Source organism: Nyctereutes procyonoides, unplaced genomic scaffold (assembly GCF_905146905.1).
Source record: "Nyctereutes procyonoides isolate TBG_1078 unplaced genomic scaffold, NYPRO_anot_genome, whole genome shotgun sequence".
Taxonomy (NCBI): Eukaryota; Metazoa; Chordata; class Mammalia; order Carnivora; family Canidae; genus Nyctereutes; species Nyctereutes procyonoides.
In genome coordinates, this window is record NW_026575100.1 from 34,269 (window position 1) to 51,402 (window position 17,134).

A 17,134-nucleotide genomic window follows, 5' to 3' on the forward strand; every position below is an offset into this window, starting at 1 on the left:
CATTGGGTTTAGAAACATGCAGAATAACAGTAGCTCTTGTACAGGAGTCTACCTACATGGCTAGGAAGTAGTGGCTAGGAAGTAATAAACACAATTCTCAGAGCAGGGCTTACCCTGGGGAGGAGGGCTCATGTAGAGGCTCACCCAGGAGCCTTCACCTGTAGACCATTTCCATAAGTAGCCATTAGAACCTTCTTTATATATGCTGGCAATCTGAAATATTTCATTACTAGATCTATTTTATTCTTTTAAAGGTCTTATTTATTTGAGAAAGAGAGAGCATGAGCAGGGGGAGGGATAGAGGGAGAGGGAGCAACAGACTCCCTGCTGAGCAGGGAGCCCAAAGTGGGGCTCAGTCCCAGGACCCTGAGATCTTGACCTGAGCCAAAGGCAGACATTCAACCGACAGAGCCACCCAGGCGCCCCTCATTAATAGATTTATTTTGAGTATATGCAAAGGCCAGAAGCATCGGCAGCCCAAGGTGTGGCATAGGAAAGAAAAGGATTGTATTTGCCCAGCACCAGAAATCATGAGTTTCACATGCTTTGCCTGTGGGAGGTAGGGCACAGGTATTGATGCCCCCAGGTATTTGCAGGGAGCAAGCAGCTCGCATCTGCCCAGACTCCATGACCTTTTCCCGGATGGGCTGTGCCCCGTGTCCTGATGTCAGCCCCTCAGAGCCCACACAGAGAGGAGAGCCTGCTTGTTTGGGGGGGTGTGGGAAGGAGGCATCCACGCCCGCTGTCCACATCCCGGGAGGGCAGGGTTAGTGGTTAGTTAACCATGTCGGATGATAAAAAGCCATTGCTTTTCCTGACTTGGGCTCCCTGAAGGGGAGAAGAACTGAGATGCCCGCTGTTATTTTGGGAATACCTACTCTGGGTGGGATGCTTTCCCCAGTAGCCCTGGGAGGGAGAGGCTGTGTGCCCTTTTGCAGATGGGGAAGGAGAGCCTCAATAGAGCAAGAGAGCAGCCGGAGTGTGTAAGGTCACAGGTGGAAGGAAAAGACCAGAGGGCCAAGAGGAGGTACGGATTGCGGTGCCTGCCTATCCACCCCTCCCTAGGGGGACACCTCATCTGGCCCTTGGCAATTCTTCTGGCAGGTTCCCCTGGGTAGGCTGCCTCTGCAGAGCTCATAAGCAGAGGTTTCCTCTCGGGGAGAGCCTCCCCCATGGGTGCCGTTATGCCCACAGGCTTGGTAGATAGTGTGTGGCCAAAACACAGAGCGTGCAGCTCTCACTGCTGTGCACATAGCCCAACAGGAAAATTGGATGGGCCCGGGGCTGGCAGGAGGGAGGCCTCCTAGCCCTGGTCTTTGGGCTGTTGGGCCCTCAGACTCTGACTCCTGCTGAGAGGCAGCGCCCTAGGCAGGGGGGTGCGGGGGATAGGGAGGAAGCTCCCACCTGCTGAGCGCTGGCTCTGCACAGGTGTAAATTTAATTCGTTCAATCCCTACTGCATCTCTGCCAGGAGGGGAAACAGGCACCAAAGGCGGCAGTGATCTGAGGCAAGGTGCCTAAGATTCAAGGTTTGAACCCAGGCCATCTGACTCTGGACCTCTGCACTCAGTCCTCTTTTTGGCACAGCCCCTTGACCCTCAGCTTAGGCCAGGATATGGGAGAGGCAGCTGTGCCCAACTCAGGCCACGCCCAACCTGCACCCAACAGCTGGGGAAGGCTAGGGTGTCAGAGGCCCTCAGGAGCTGACGGCCCTACTGGGAAGACCACAGTCTTCCTTGAGTCTGTGCCCCCATCAGGCTCTGGAATCTCCCAGGCAGGGGCCGTGTCCTCTTCCAAAATGTATGCCCTGCACCTGACATGGGGTCATCACAGAGGGGCTACTTAGGAGCTGCTGGATTAATCTGATTGACAAAAACTACCATGAGACACCCTGGTGGATGCTTCAAATAGGAAACTCACTAGTATAGTCTATTACATAATTAACTAATCTTCTAGGAATAACATAGAAATGCGCCCAAAATTCAAAGGGTGGTATCCAGAAAGGACAATCTCTTCCCTACCCCCCGCCCCCCAATTCTCCCCTCATTCACCTTTTCAGGGTGAGCAGTTTCCATGGGCTCTTCCCAAATATGTGTGTCCACAGATTTTGGGAGGCACACTCGGCATTTCAAGCTATCTAGAGATGTTAGAGCTAGGCAACCCAGACAGGCTTCCTGGAGGTGGGGGGGGACAAGAGGAGGCGCAATTTGAGCTGGGCCCGCCCCTCCCCCCCAAGAGAGGTAGGATTTCTGCAGTGAAAGAACAGAAGGGATTCTCCAGGCATGAGGAACAGTGTGTGCAAAGGTCCAGAGGGAGCAAACAGTGTGCTTCCCTAGGGTACAATAATGGGGGCAGCCCCCTGGAGTAAGAAAGGGCCAAGTGACAGTAAGCCTCAGTGACCTCTGACTTCTGGGGAGGGGACTGATTATGTCACCTTAGGCAAGTCATTTAACTTCTCTGTTGTTGAGTGCATGATGGATGTTTGCTGAGGAGTGCTCTTGGGATCAGCAGCTGTCGGGGAGTGAGTGAGGGTAGAGGAGTGAATTAAGCTGTGAGGTCTCAGTGGATCCTATGGGAGCTCTGGGGCTGGGATTGTCCTCAGAATGGTCCAGAATTTGAGCAAAGGTTATACCCACACTCAGCAATGACAGGCACAGGCTGCCCCCAGGGACATGACCTTAAGCAAAGTGACTCAGCTGGAGGCAAGTCCTGGAGAGGGACCCAGTCAATGGTAAGAATGGCCAGTGGGGGCCTGAGTGCCTCAGCCGGTGGGGACCTCAGCTGGGCACAGCACCCACCAGGCTCTCCGAGCTGAGTCTCATTCGTGAAATGAAGATGATGACACCTGCATCTCACAGCTGTTGGGAGGACTAAGGGGAGACAATGTCTAAAAAAATCTTCCTCCAGAATTCAAATAGTCAAGTTGATACATTTCCTCGTGAGAGGTTTGGTTTTGTTAAAGCAAGGCGCATCCCCACCACTAACATTTATCATTCACCAAACAGCCCAGAAAGGGTAGATATATTCCAACAAATAACCAGTGTACATCCAGCCCTTAGCATGTCCCAAGAGTTGTATGGGAGCATTAGGTTTACGAGCTAGCCTGGTTCTCACAAATGGCCTTAGGAGGCAGCTTCTATGCCCATTTTACAGATGAGGCTGTGGAGATCTGAAAGGTTAGGCAACCTTCACAGGAGCACATGGCTAACAAGTGGAGGAGCTGGGATTTGAGCCCCAGTCCCTCTCACTCCAAAGATTCTGCTACTGCCTTCTACTGACTCTTCCCGCTCTATTTAGATTCTCTCATCAGTCTTTTGGGCAGTCAAGTATCCTCATTCTGATGAGAACTGCCCTACGCCCCACACAGCCAAGTGTCCTGGGCAGAGACAGCCACACGTATTTTGGCACAGTGCCTTCTCTCCAGGGGCCAGACAAGGGCCCTGTTACCTGCTTTAAGCCTCCTTCGACAGACTTCCCCAGTTACAAGTGCTGGCCTCTGCAGGGAGGCCTGATTTGGCACCTCTTCCCCAGGGGGCTGCTACTCTAGAGAAATGGGGAAAGCAGGGGCACCTGGGTGGCTCAGTGGTTGAGTGTCTGTCTTTGGCTCAGGTCGTGATCCTAGAGTTCTGGGATCAAGTTCCACCTCAGGGTCCCTGAGGAGCCTGCTTCTCCCTCTGCCTGGGTCTCTGCCTCTCTCCTTGTGTCTCTCATGAATAAATAAATACAATCTTAAAAAAATAAAATAACCCACCCTAAATATCTTTTCTTTCCTTCTTTGTTAACAAAACCCTGATTTTGTTGGGTCTTAGCAATTTGTGCCGGGCTAACAACTACATGTCCCAGGCTCCTTCAAAGAGAGGGCTAACCACATGACTAAGTTCTGGCCAATGAGATGTAAGATGAAGTTGGTGGGTGGAGGTTTTGGAGAAATTCCGCAGAGGGTGAGCGGACTTCAGGGTGTCCCGCAAGGTCATGTCTCTCCCGTGGGTTGGGTTGGTATGGGTCAACTCTTCAAAGCTAGAGTTTCATTTATTATTGTTAATTGTGGTCATAGGGCACCTATTCAAGAGGAATGTCTTCAAAACTAACCACACCTCAAAACGCGTGTTTGGAATTACCCTAAGACAACAAAGATAGGGAACCTTAGGTCACTTGCTGTCTATTGAAAACCCCCATAGCTGGCGAAGAATGATCTTTTGGCTCTATACTAATGTTCAGGCTTACTGCCTTGTGTCTGAACCACAGTCAGCTGCGGAAGGAGTCACTTGGCACAAATTGGCAAAGTGCTTCTGTAGATAATGTCAGTGCAGGAAATCTGGGACAGGCTAGAATCTGAGTTTATTGCCTTGCCTTTTTTCTAGTTACATTATTAATTACCCAACCACAGATTTGAGTTTTATTTTGTAGTTGCAGGATTTGTCATTGAATGATAATTAACATCCTCAACTAAGTGAGGTGATGGATGTGTTAATTATATTTGGGTAATCATTCCACAGTGTATATGTATATCGAATTATCACTTTGTACTCTTTGAACATATACAATTATGTTTGTCAATTATTCCTCAATAACGTTGAGGGGAATATTAATGTCTGTCTTATGGAAAAACCCATATTTATAACTTGACAAATACTAACTTTCCACCTAGTTTGTTCTACATCTCTTTGGTACCTCCAGAAGTTGATTTTGTTTTCCTAAAGGTCCTATTTCTTAGTGTTTCAAATTGAAATAATACCACTTGATGAAGTTTTAAATTGTTATTATAAGGTTTTGCAGATTAAGTGTTCTTTCACATTTGTTTCAGTGTGCCACCACCGATTCCACGCTGGATTCCACGCTGGATATAGCATTTTTCCACAGTATATTCTGTTGAACTTAGTAGTGAAATCTGAGTATCATCTTTCCCACCTAAGAGTGACTCAGTGCTCATATAAGTAAATTTTTATAGCAAAGAACAAGAGGAGGGAGAGCTTAACCTTTTGCCCTTGCCTTTGCCTCCTCCCTATTGCCTTGAATGCAGATATGAAGGCTGGAGCTCAAGCTGCCATCTAGTGAAGGCTATATGCCCATTTTAACACTGTCTTAACAAAAATACAAAAGCAGCCTACCTCCCTAAAAACCTCATGAAGACACCATTTCAGCTCTGGATTGCTCATCAAATCTTCACTGACATTAATTGACCCTCATTTGATACCTCGGAGTGGGGGCTGCAAGGTACAGAATCTAAAGTTTTGGAATTGGCTGAAAGGAAATGGTCAAGTTTGGGGCTGGAAGGTACAGATGTGAGAGGCCAGGAGGCCGGAAACTTGTTACCTTTGGTTATATGGTAGTGAAATATTTGGTCAGATTGTTGCCTTTGATGCTTTGGAAACTGGCCTCTGTGCCAACCAAGGCAGTAGGTCAGGGCTCATGGTCGGAAAGGGAACAGAATATTCGCATAGGCTGGCTCAGCTCTTTCGAATCCAACAAGAATGAGAAACCCAGGCAAGAGCCAGCTGATCAGCGCTGAAGGAACTACCACTCTGCCTACAGCCTGAACTCTAAATTGATCAGGGGTCCTGTAATCTGGAACCTTACAGAGTTGAATTCAGTTGCTCCTGTTCCACATGCTGTGAAATGAATGTGAAGGGACTTTAGCAGAGGGCAAGAAAATTCACCTTCAGGCTTTTTCAGTTTCCTTCCAGTGAAACCGGGTAGATTTCTGCCAGAGGACGAGGGAAAATCCACCAGGAAAATCAGACTAGGAGGGAGCCTTCCCACCTCAATTTGTTTTAAATGACCTCAAGGCATGGGCAGAGGGGGCTGGGCCAGGGAGAGGGGCCAAAGGGGAAGGGCTGAGCAAGTGCAGAGCTCAGCAGTTACAGGACCCAAAATTTTCAGATGTTTTTTTAAAAGGGTCATTGATGGGGCAGCCCTGGTGGCTCAGCGGCTTAGCACCGCCTTCAGCCCAGGGTGTGATCCTGGAGTTCTGGGATCGAATCTCACGAGTCCCACGCTGGGCTCCCTGCATGGAGCCTGCTTCTCCCTCTTCCTGTGTCTCTGCCCCTCTTTCTCTCTCTGTGTCTCTTGTGAATAAATAAATAAAATCTTTAAATAAAAATAAAAAGGGTCATTGAAGCAGTATAATTATGGGAATTAGTGACCAGAATATCTTAAGAAATCCCATAAATCAGGGTGCCAAGGTGGCTCACTCAGTTAAGCATCTGACTTTGACTCAGGTCATGATCCTAGGATCTGGAATCAAGTCCTCCATCAGGCTTCCTACTCCCTCTTCCTCTGCCTTGCAAGAGTCATCAAAGGGAAGTGGGGTTTGTTTTAGTTGATTTTTTTAAGATATTTTATTTTATTTTAGACAGTGCACACAAGCTGGGGAGGGGCTGAGGAAGAGGGAGAGAGAGAATCTTAAGCAATCTCCACACAGAGCACAGAGACCAATGTAGGGCTCAGTCTCACAACCCTGAGATCATGACCTGAGCTGAAACCAAGAGTCAGATGCTTAACCGACTTGGATACCCAGGCACTCCTGTTTTAGTTTTTAAATGTCTGTGATATTATATGCACTCTCTTATGTATGACATATTGTCACAATAAAAACAAAACTAAAGGCCATAGGGAGGTAAGTTGCTGGATTAAGGTTACTCACACATAGATTTGACCAGAGGAATGATAGCCTCCAAGTAGAGTAAGTTACTATATTACCAAAAATTAGATAATGGAAGTCTCGCCACAGGCTCTGGCCCTGAACTCATGTCAACAGCAAGCAGGCTGCTAGACCCCTAATTATGGTTTCTGGGAAGGACATCTCCTCAACGCCCACACCAGCTATGAGAAGGGAGGATAATAGATCCTGAAGATCACGGAAGTCAGAACCAGGATGTCCAGGTAGGCCAGGTAGGCTGACCAAGGCACTCACTCCATTGCCCAGATAGCAAATCTTCAGGATCTGATCATGTGATTATACTGTGTTCCTCACAGTCTCTTTTTTGAAGGAGTTTTTGCTGTGGACACCTCATTCTTCCTCTACATTCATTACATGTTTAGCACATTTAGGACAAGTGACTTGCCTTTCAGTTTCTAGGTCCCTGAAAAGCTACATCTGCCCCTGATGAAGAAGACACCATCCAGGGGACCTGGACTTTGAGGTGGATGCAGTCATTGCATGAGACATAGGGCAGGGTAAATGTGTTCTATGAAGAGGAAGAGAGTGCGATGGGTGGTAGGTTGCCCAAGGAGGAGATTAGAGTGAAGACTGTTAGTTGCTCACCCATATAAACATCCCCTTTCTTCCTTAATAATCAAACCCTAATTCTATTGGGGGAACAATGCACTTTGTCATGCTTGAGAATAGAAGCTATTAGACACAAAAATGTCTATGTTTCCTCAAAATTTATATGTGGAAGCCCTAACCTCTGGTGTGGCTGCATTTGGAATAAGGAAGTAACTAAGGTTAAATGAGGTCTTAAGAGTGACTAGGGTTAGTGTCTTATAAGAAAAGACACTGGAGGGCACTTTATAAGTATAGAGAGACATAAAAAAGGCCATGGCATCTGCAAACCAGGAATAGAGCTCTCACTAGAAACTGAACTCTGGGGACACTTGGGTGGCTCAGTGGTTGAGTGTCTGCCTTCAGCTCAGGGTATGATCCTGTCCAGGGATCCTGCTTCTCCGTCTATGTCTCTGCCTCTCTCTGTGTCTCTCATGAATAAATAAATAAAATCTTGAAGAAAGAAAGAAAGAAAGAAAGAAAGAAAGAAAGAAAGAAAGAAAGAAAGAAAGAAACTGAACTCTGCTAGAAACTTGATCTTAGACTTTTCAGTCTCCAGAACTGTGAGAAAATAAATTTCTGTTGTTTACATCTCTCAGTCTAGGGTATGTTATTATGACAGCCCAAGCTGACTAATACAGAAGCCATATGCTAATGATGGTAGAAAGAAAAGATTAAAAAATTGAAGAACTGTAAGATGAATCAAGGAGCCAAGAAATAGATAATCCAGGGACAGCTGGGTGGCTCAGTGGTTGAACGTCTGCCTTCAGCTCAGGGAATGATCCCAGAGTCCCAGGATTGGGTCCCACATTGGGCTACTCGCAGGGAGCCTGCATCTTCCTCCTCTGCCTCTCTCTCTGTGTCTCTCATGAATAAATAAAATCTTTTAAAAAAGAAATAGATAATCCAATAATGATAAATGGAGACTCCAACCCCACTTTCAATAATAGATAAAACTAGGCAGGTAGAAGGTGGGAACAGCACTGTAAACCAACTAGACCCAAAAGACATCTATCAAACACTCCACCTGACAACAGCAGAATACATATTTTCTTTTCTTTTTTTTAAGATTTTATTTATTTATTCATGAGAGACACAGACTGAGAGAGAGAGGCAGAGACACAGGCAGAGGGAGAAGCAGGCCCCATGCAGGGAGCCTGATGCAGGACTCGATCCCAGGTCTCCAGGATCACACTCTGGGCCAAAGGTGCGCTAAACCTCTGAGCAACCCAGGCTGCACAGAATACATGTTTTCTCAATCACACATGGAACATTCTCTGGTTAAACCACATGCTAGGCCATTGAACAAGCCTGGAATTAAATTAAAAGCAGGAAATATGGGAAATTCACCAAAATATAGAGATTAAACAGCATATCCATAAGCGGGTCAAATGAAGAAAGGGTCAAAGAAGAAGTCACAAAGGAAATTAGAAAATACTTTGAAATGAATGAAAATGAAAGTTCAACAAATCAAAACTTGCAAGAGACCAGCAAGATGGTAGACAAGGAGTCTCCAGGCCCTTATTCTCCATTGAAATGTTAAATAAGCAACTAGGTACTGGATAACCTAACTTTATAGGAGCTCTTGAAATCAGTCAAGATCTATAGCAAACAAGTGAATGCCCAAACAAGAAAAACCATGTTCAAAACAGTAGAAGGGGTGCCTGGCTGGCTCAGTCAGTAGAGCATGCAACTCTTCATCTCAGCATCATGAGTTCAAGCCCCATATTGGGTGCGAAGCCTAGTTAAAATTAAAAAAAAAAACAAAAACAAGCAAAAATACAATAGGAAATTTTATGGTGTTTTTACTTGTGTTTCTTCCAACTACTCCCTGTCATAGCATATGTTGGGAAAAGTGGTAGCCTGGTCCCCAGTTCCCTCTGTAAGACAGAACAAAATCATCAAAATTTGCAATGTTCTAACTTCTCCTGGGGCTGCCTAAGGGATTGGTCTCTGTGTCATCTAATATGGATCTCAGATGACCAAAAACAGCACAGCTTGGAACTCAGACTGGAGGAACCAAAGAAAGCAGCTGGAACATTCATGAAAACTGTTAGGCAACCATAGAGCCCAGACCCCTGAGATAAAAGATTATTGATTGAGGAATTACAATAAAACAGCTAAGGGCCTGAGAGAAAGCCAAGCAGAATTCTTAGGGAAATTAAGACATTCAAAAGCAGTCATGAGTATGGAGGGATTGGAAAAAACACCACACAGGCCAGGGAAAACACATATCCAGAAAAGGCTTAAGCCTTCATGCCAGGTTGATTAGTGAAGACCTTCCCTTGCTCAGAATCAGTTTGCAAAGACTGAGAGAAGATAAAGAAAGATAAAGATAAGAGAGACTGTTTTTTTTTTCAAATGCCCGATTTTTTTTTAAGATTTAAAAAATTTATTTAGCTGTTAGAGGAAGCACAAGCAGGGGGAGCAGCAAGCAGGAGAGGGAGAAGCAGACTCCCCACTGAGCAGGGAGCCCAACAAGGGGCTCCATCCCAGGACCCTGGGATTATGACCTGAGCCAAAGGCAGATGCTTAACCAACTGAGCCACCCTGGTGCCCCATCGAATGCTCAGTTTTCAACAAAATATCACAAGACACACCAAGGAACAGGAAAAATATGGTCCATTCAAAGGAATAAGATAAATCTCCCGAAACTGTCCATGAAAAACCACAGGCTGTGGACTTGCTATACAAAAACTTTAAAACAATTGTCTTAAGTATGCCCTAAGAGCAGAAGGAAAACACAGAGAACTAAAGGGAAAAAAAAGAACAAAAGGAAAGCAGGAAAATGATTCCTGAACAAAATGAAAATATTGACAAGATACATACCATTAAAAAAACAAATTCTAGGGCTAAACATATAATAACGAATTTTTAAAAATTACTAGAGGTGTGTAGTATAAAGAAGTCTATATTTGGTCATTCAGATGACCAAATATATTTTTCCCAGATAGATTTGGTCTTCATCCACAGTTCCTGAAAATGTTGCAGAGCCATAAAGGTGACATGAATGTCTTATTACTAATGAAGGTGACTTTTGGACCCCACCCAAGGGCAGGGGCTGATTGCCAGGAGGACTAGTCATGTGATTTTTTTAATCATGTGATTAAAAAGTTGGGACTCTCACTCCTGACCCTTGACCTGTGTGGGGAGGGGAAATGGGCTTAAGGGTTGAATCAGCCAATGGCCAATGACACTCAGTCATGACTATCTAATGCCTTCATAAAAACCCAAGAGAAGTCAGCTCAGAGAGCTTCCAGATTGGTGAAAACATGGATATTGAAAGAGTGGTGTACCTGGAGAAAGCCTGGAAACTCTGTGCCCTTTACCCATACCTCACCCCATACATCTCATCTGGCTGTTGTTTCATATCCTTCATCATATCCCTTAATAAACTGGTAAATATAAGTAAGTCTTTCCTTGAGTTCTGTGACCCACTCTAACAAATTAAAAGAACCCAAAGAGGAGGTTGTTGGAGCCTCCAATCTATAGCCAGTCACCATAGGTAACAGCCTGGAGCTTATGACTAGTGTCTAAAGTTGGAGGTGGAGCTAACTCTTTAAAAAAAAGGTTGTTTATTTAAAAGAAAGAGAGAGATAAAGCAGAAGGAGGGGCAGAGGGAGAGGGAGACAAGCAGACCCCCCACTGAACGGGAATCCTAATGACACAGGGCTTGATCCCAGGACCCTGAGATTGTGACCTGAGCTGAAATCAAGAGTTAGACACTTAACTAACTGAGCCACCTTGGTGCCCTGGTGGGCAGTCTTGTAGGACTGAGTCCTTATCTGTGGAATTTGGTACTATCTCTGGGTAGCTCCTGTCAGAATTGAGTTGAATTCTTGGATACCTCGTGTCCAAGAAAAGCTCATGTCCCAGAATTGTTTGGTGTTGGGGTGGGGGAAGGATACACTCCCCCACAGGATTCATATACACATCATGGGAACCCAGGAAGAGGAAAAAGAAAAGGGGACAGAGAGATCATTTGAAGGAATAATAGCCCAAAACTTCCCAAATTTGAAGAAAGATATTTATATAAAAATTCAAGCTCAGCAAGTTCCAACTAAGATGAGCTTAAAGAAACCCACACTGAGAAACATCAAAATCAGACTGTCAGTGACAGAGAGGGAACCTTTAGACCAGCAAGAATAAATCAACTCATTATGTAAAAGGGAACCTCAATAAGACTATCAACAGATTTTCCAGTAGAAATCTTGCAGACTGAAAAGAACTAGGATGGTATATTTAAATGGTTAGAAGACAACAAAACAAAACAAAAAACCCAAACCCTATCAATGGAGAACTCTATATCCAGCAAAACTGTCCTACAAAAAAAAATGAGAGAAATTAAGACAGTTCCAGATAAACAAAAGCTGATACTAGACCTCCTCTGCAGAAGTGCTAAAGGGAATCCTTCCAAATGAATTGAAAGGATGCCAGACAGTAATTTGAAACTACATGAAAATATAAAGTACTCTAATAAAGGTAAATATAGGTCTGAATAAAGCAGGACCTACCCCCCAAAAAAACAATATATATATATATATATATATATATATATATATATATATATATATATAGACACATATAAAAACCAATAGCACTATAATTTTGGTGACAAAAGCATTAACATCATCATAAATCTATGTTAATGAATACACAATATTTGAAGATGTGATTTGTGTTATAAAGTAGAAGGTAGTCGACCTGCAAAAGAGAAAAGGTTTTGTATTCAACTGAAGCAAAGTTGTATGAGTTTAAAATAAATTGCTATAACTTTATGGGTGCATGGGTAGCTCAGTTGGTTGGGCATCCTACTCTTGATTTTAGCCCGGGTCATGATCTCAGTCATGAGTTTGAGCCCTGAGTCTGGCCCTGTGCTCAGCATGGTGTCTGCTTGGGGTTCTCCCTCTCTCTCTCCTTCCCTATGCCCCTCCTGCTTCTCATGTACTCTCTTTCTCTCTAAATAAATAAAAGCTTTAAAAAATCATTATAATTCAACATGCTATATGCAATCTCCATGGTAACCACAAAGAAAACATCAATAGAGTATACACAAAAATAAATGAGAAGGGAATCAACTATATCACTACAAAGATGAAAAAGAAGGTATTAATGGAGCAAATGATAGACCAAAAAACTGGAACACATACAGAAAACGAATCATGAAATAGCAATAGTAAGTTCTTTCCTATGATTAATTACTTTAAATGTAAATGGGTTAAACTTGCCAATCAAAAGACATTGGCAAAATGGTTTAAAAACAACAGTTTCAGCTATAAGTTGAATAATGTCTAAGGATCTAATGAATAATATGGTAACTCTAGTTGATAACACTGTGCTCCATAATTTAAATTTGCTAAGAGAGTAGAACTTAAATATTCTCCCACACACAACACATAAATTTGTGAGGCAATGGATATGTTAATTACCTAGATGGGAGGGATCTTTTCACAGTGTTTATGTATAGCAGATCACCATGATGAATACTTTGTCTTACAATTATATTTGTCAGTTATTCCTTAATAAAGCTGAGAAACAAACAAGATCTAACCATATGCTTCTACAGGATACTTACCCTAAATTTAAGGACATATACAGGTTGAAAGTGAAAAGATAGAAGTGCCTGCCTGGCTCAGTTGGAAGAGCATGTGACTCTTGATCTCAGGGTCATGAATGTGAGTTCCATATTGGATGTAGAGATTACTAAAAAAAATTAAAAAAGAAAGGGAAAGATAGAAAAAGATACTCCTAGAAAACAGTAACCAAAAGAGCAAAGTGGCTATACTAATGTTAGATAAAATACACTAAATCAAAAAAGGTTACAAGAGACAAAGAAAGACATTATATATTAATAAAGTACAAAGCAAGATAGAGCACTTGTAAATACATATGTACCAAGCATTAAAGATCCTAAACATATGAAGGAAACATTGACAGAACTGAAGACAGAAATAGCTCTAAAATCATAGTAGGCCACCAAAATTCCACTTTCAATAATAGATAGAGCAGCCAGAAGAAGATAAACAATAAATAAGGGGTTTAGATAACACCTTAGACTAATTGAACCTATAGACATATACAGAACATCCATTCAAACACACAATACACAATTTTCTTAAATGCACAGAGAATATTCTCCAGTAGGGACAATATGTCAGGCCACAAAGCAAGTCTTAAAAATGTAAAAGACTGAAATCATATGAAGCATTGTCTGAATAGTTGTTTTTCATAAAAAGACATACAAATGGTCAAGAGGTATATAAGGAGGTGCTCAACATCACTAATCATCAGAGAAATGCAACTCAAACCACAATGAGATATTATCCAGGCCTGTTAGAATGGCTATGTTCAAAAAGACAAGAAATAAGTGTTAGCAAGGATGTAAAGAAAAGAGAACCCTTATGCACTGTTGGTGGGAATGAAAATTGGTGCAGCCATTATAAAAAACAGCATGGAGTTTGTTCAAATTTTTTTTCCAAAAATTTTTAAAAATGGAATTACTATATTATTCTGGGCATTTATTTGAAGGAAATGAAATCACTATTTTTAAAAGGTACCTCACTCCCTTGTGCACTGTAGCATTATTTACAATAGCTAAGACGTGGAAACAACCTGAGTGTCTGTTCGTGGATGAATGGATAAAGAAAGTGTGATGTATATACATATATGCAACAGAATGTTATTCAGTCATTAAAAAAGAAAGAAATCCTGACATTTGTGACAATAAGAATGGAACTTGAGGGCATTATGTTAAGTGAAATAAATCACTCAGAAAAAGACAGTGTGATAACACTTATATATAAAATCTAAAAATGAAAACAAAAAACAAAACCTCCAAACAAAAAAACTGAACTCATAAAAAAATCCCAAAAACCTGAACTCATAGCAGATTGGTGGTTGCCAGAGATTGAGACTTGGAGGAGAGTGGCTGAAATGGGTGAAGGTAGTCAAAAGGTATAATCTTCTGGTTTTAAGATAAATAAATCCTGGAGATATAATATGCATAATTGGGACTATAATAAAAAAATAAGGCTATCCCACATTCCTGGTGAAAGACTAATATCACCATCAAAGACATCAGAGATACACAGTGGTAATCAAAGCCTATCATAGTTTCATGTGGTTCACATATCTATCCTGTAGACAAGAGAGCTGATTCACAGGGATTGGAAAGCTCAATAATGTGGTGAATTTCGACCACCTTATTAGGAGTGGAAGAGCATGTGACTCTTGATCTTGGGGTAGTAAGTTTGAGCCCCATGTTGGGTGTGAAGATTACTTAAAAATTGTTTTTAAACCTTAAAAAAGGGGGGTGGTGAATTTAAATACAGATCTTTCATGTGTCTTTCTTACTGGTACAAATTATCATAGATCCTGGTGCTTTGTATTCAGTTATTGATATGGCAAAGAAATGGGGAATGCCAGTTTTCTTTTAAATCAATGTATGATTTGCATATCATAAAACCCACCCATTTAGAGTATAATATTCAGTAATTTTTACTCTATTCTCAAAGTTGTGCAATTAGTTTTTCTAATTTCAGAATATTTTTGCAAGCCTACAAGGATCCAAAAGGAGCTTACTTGTACCTGACAAGGATTTTTTTTTTTTGACAAGGATTTAGACATATCTTTAGCACCATGCCTCAAAACCTTCCTGTTCTGGATTCAGTGGTATTCAATGTGTCTGTGGCAATTTTAGAGCAAAGCCATACTCTCTTCTGCAAGTAAGTATTTTCTTGAGAAACAGCTTTGGCTCTGCTTGCGAGTGAATATCTATGGGGCACCAGATGCTGAAGGGGAGGTTGTCTGACCATTCTGGTGTCAAATGGATCGGATCAGGCTTATGCAAGTCCTGAAGCACAAGCAAGCTGCCTGAGCAGGTGGCTTCCCCACTCAGTGTGCTTGCTCCTAGCATACCTCCTTCCTCAACCCACCCTATGACCAGTTGACTGGGGAGGAAAGCATTGCTTGAAGCCTGGTGTTCAGATGGCTCTGAACGGCAAGTTCCCACCAGCTTTGTGCATATACCCTACTTAGTGGTGCACGGAAGGACAGTGGAGATGGGAAGTCCTCCAAAGTGCAGAACTCCAGGCAACACACCATTGTGGGATCCTCTTTGCCCAGAGGAAACAGGATGTGAGATGAGACTCTCTTCTGATTTATGTGTAATAGCTAAAGTCACTGGTCAGGAATTTGGAAGTAACAAAATTAAAAAACTGATAACGAGGAGGTTAGAGAAAGAGGTAGAATGGGTCCTGAATTTGGAGATATTTGTGTCTCGTGTATGGTCCCCACAAAGGTCACCTTTTGCAGGGGAAATTTTCAAGAATCAATCTCTTTCCCCGACCAGTAGCCTCTCATTGACAAAGTGGAACAGTGGCAGGATGGAGGTTATATATTGGCTCAACGGCATGAATTGACCACAAAACCAATTTGGCTACTTAAAACTACCAAGAGCACTCAATATGGCACCATATTGAAGGGGGAGATCAGTCTGCCACCTGGTGGAGATTGACTGCATTGGACCTCCTTCATCATGGGGTGGCAGTGATTTTTCCTCTTTGGGGTAGACGTTAATTCTGCAAGTGAATTTTCCTGTCCTAGCTGCCATGTTTTCGCTGGGAGCACCATCTATGGACTTAATGGAGGCGAGGCCTCCAACTCTCAACATCGCTGTTGATTAAGAAATTTATTTTAAAAAGACAAAGAGACGTATTTTATAGCATAAAGAAAAGCTAATAATACCCGTGGGACTCGTGGGTTTTACCAAGTACCTGATCACTCAGAAGTAGCTGGTCTTTTAGAACAATAGAATGGCCAAAGACTGCAACAGCACCAGATAAGAGACAACAACTCACAGAACTGGATTTCTATTCTACACAACACATTATATGTCCTAATCAATACGTGGCCCTGTTTTTTCCTCTTAGGCAGAATATTTGGGTTCTGGGATTGAAGGGCTAATCACGTCCCTCACTATACAACTAATGACCAACTCACAAGACGTTTTCTTAAAGATTTATTTATTATTTTATTTTATTTTTAAAATATTTATTTATTTATTCATGAGAGACAGAGAGAGAGATGATAGATAGATGATAGATAGATAGATAGATAGATAGATAGATAGATAGATAGATGATGATATAGATAGATATAGATAGATAGATATAGATAGATAGATAGATATAGATAGATAGATGATAGATAGATAGATAGATAGATAGTAGGCAGAGACAGGCAGAGGGAGAAGCAGGCTCCATGCAGGGACCTAACGTGGGACTCGATCCCTGTCTCCAGGATCACACCCCGGGCCAAAAGTGGCACTAAACCACTGAGCCACCTGGGCTGCCCTTTATTTATTATTTCAAAGAGAGAGCATGCCGGGGAAGGGGCATAGGGAGAGGAGAGAGAGAGAGAGAGAATCCCAAGCAAACTCCCTGCTGAGCACAGAGCCTGATGTGGGGCTCGATCTCACCACCCTGAGATCACCACCTGAGCCAAAATCAAGAGTTGGACACTCATCTGACTGAGCCACTTGGGTGCCCCAAGACATTTGTTTGTATATCCCTACAATTTGGGGCTCTATTATTTGAGTAGCCTAGGTTACTCAAGGCAATTCTTCACTAGAAGAATTTAGTTAATTTAAATTAAGTTAGACATTGAGACCCTTACTTGGTCCATTTGGGGCTCCAGTGAACAAATAAGAATACAGGGAGTTATCATGTTAACTAGTGTGACTGACCCTAATTTTCAAAAGGAGATATCATTACTGCTACACGATGAGGGGCAGGAAATCCTCAGGGGCTGTTCCTAACATGGCTATGTCTAATGGTAAAATGAATGGAAGACAAAAGTCATCCAACATAAA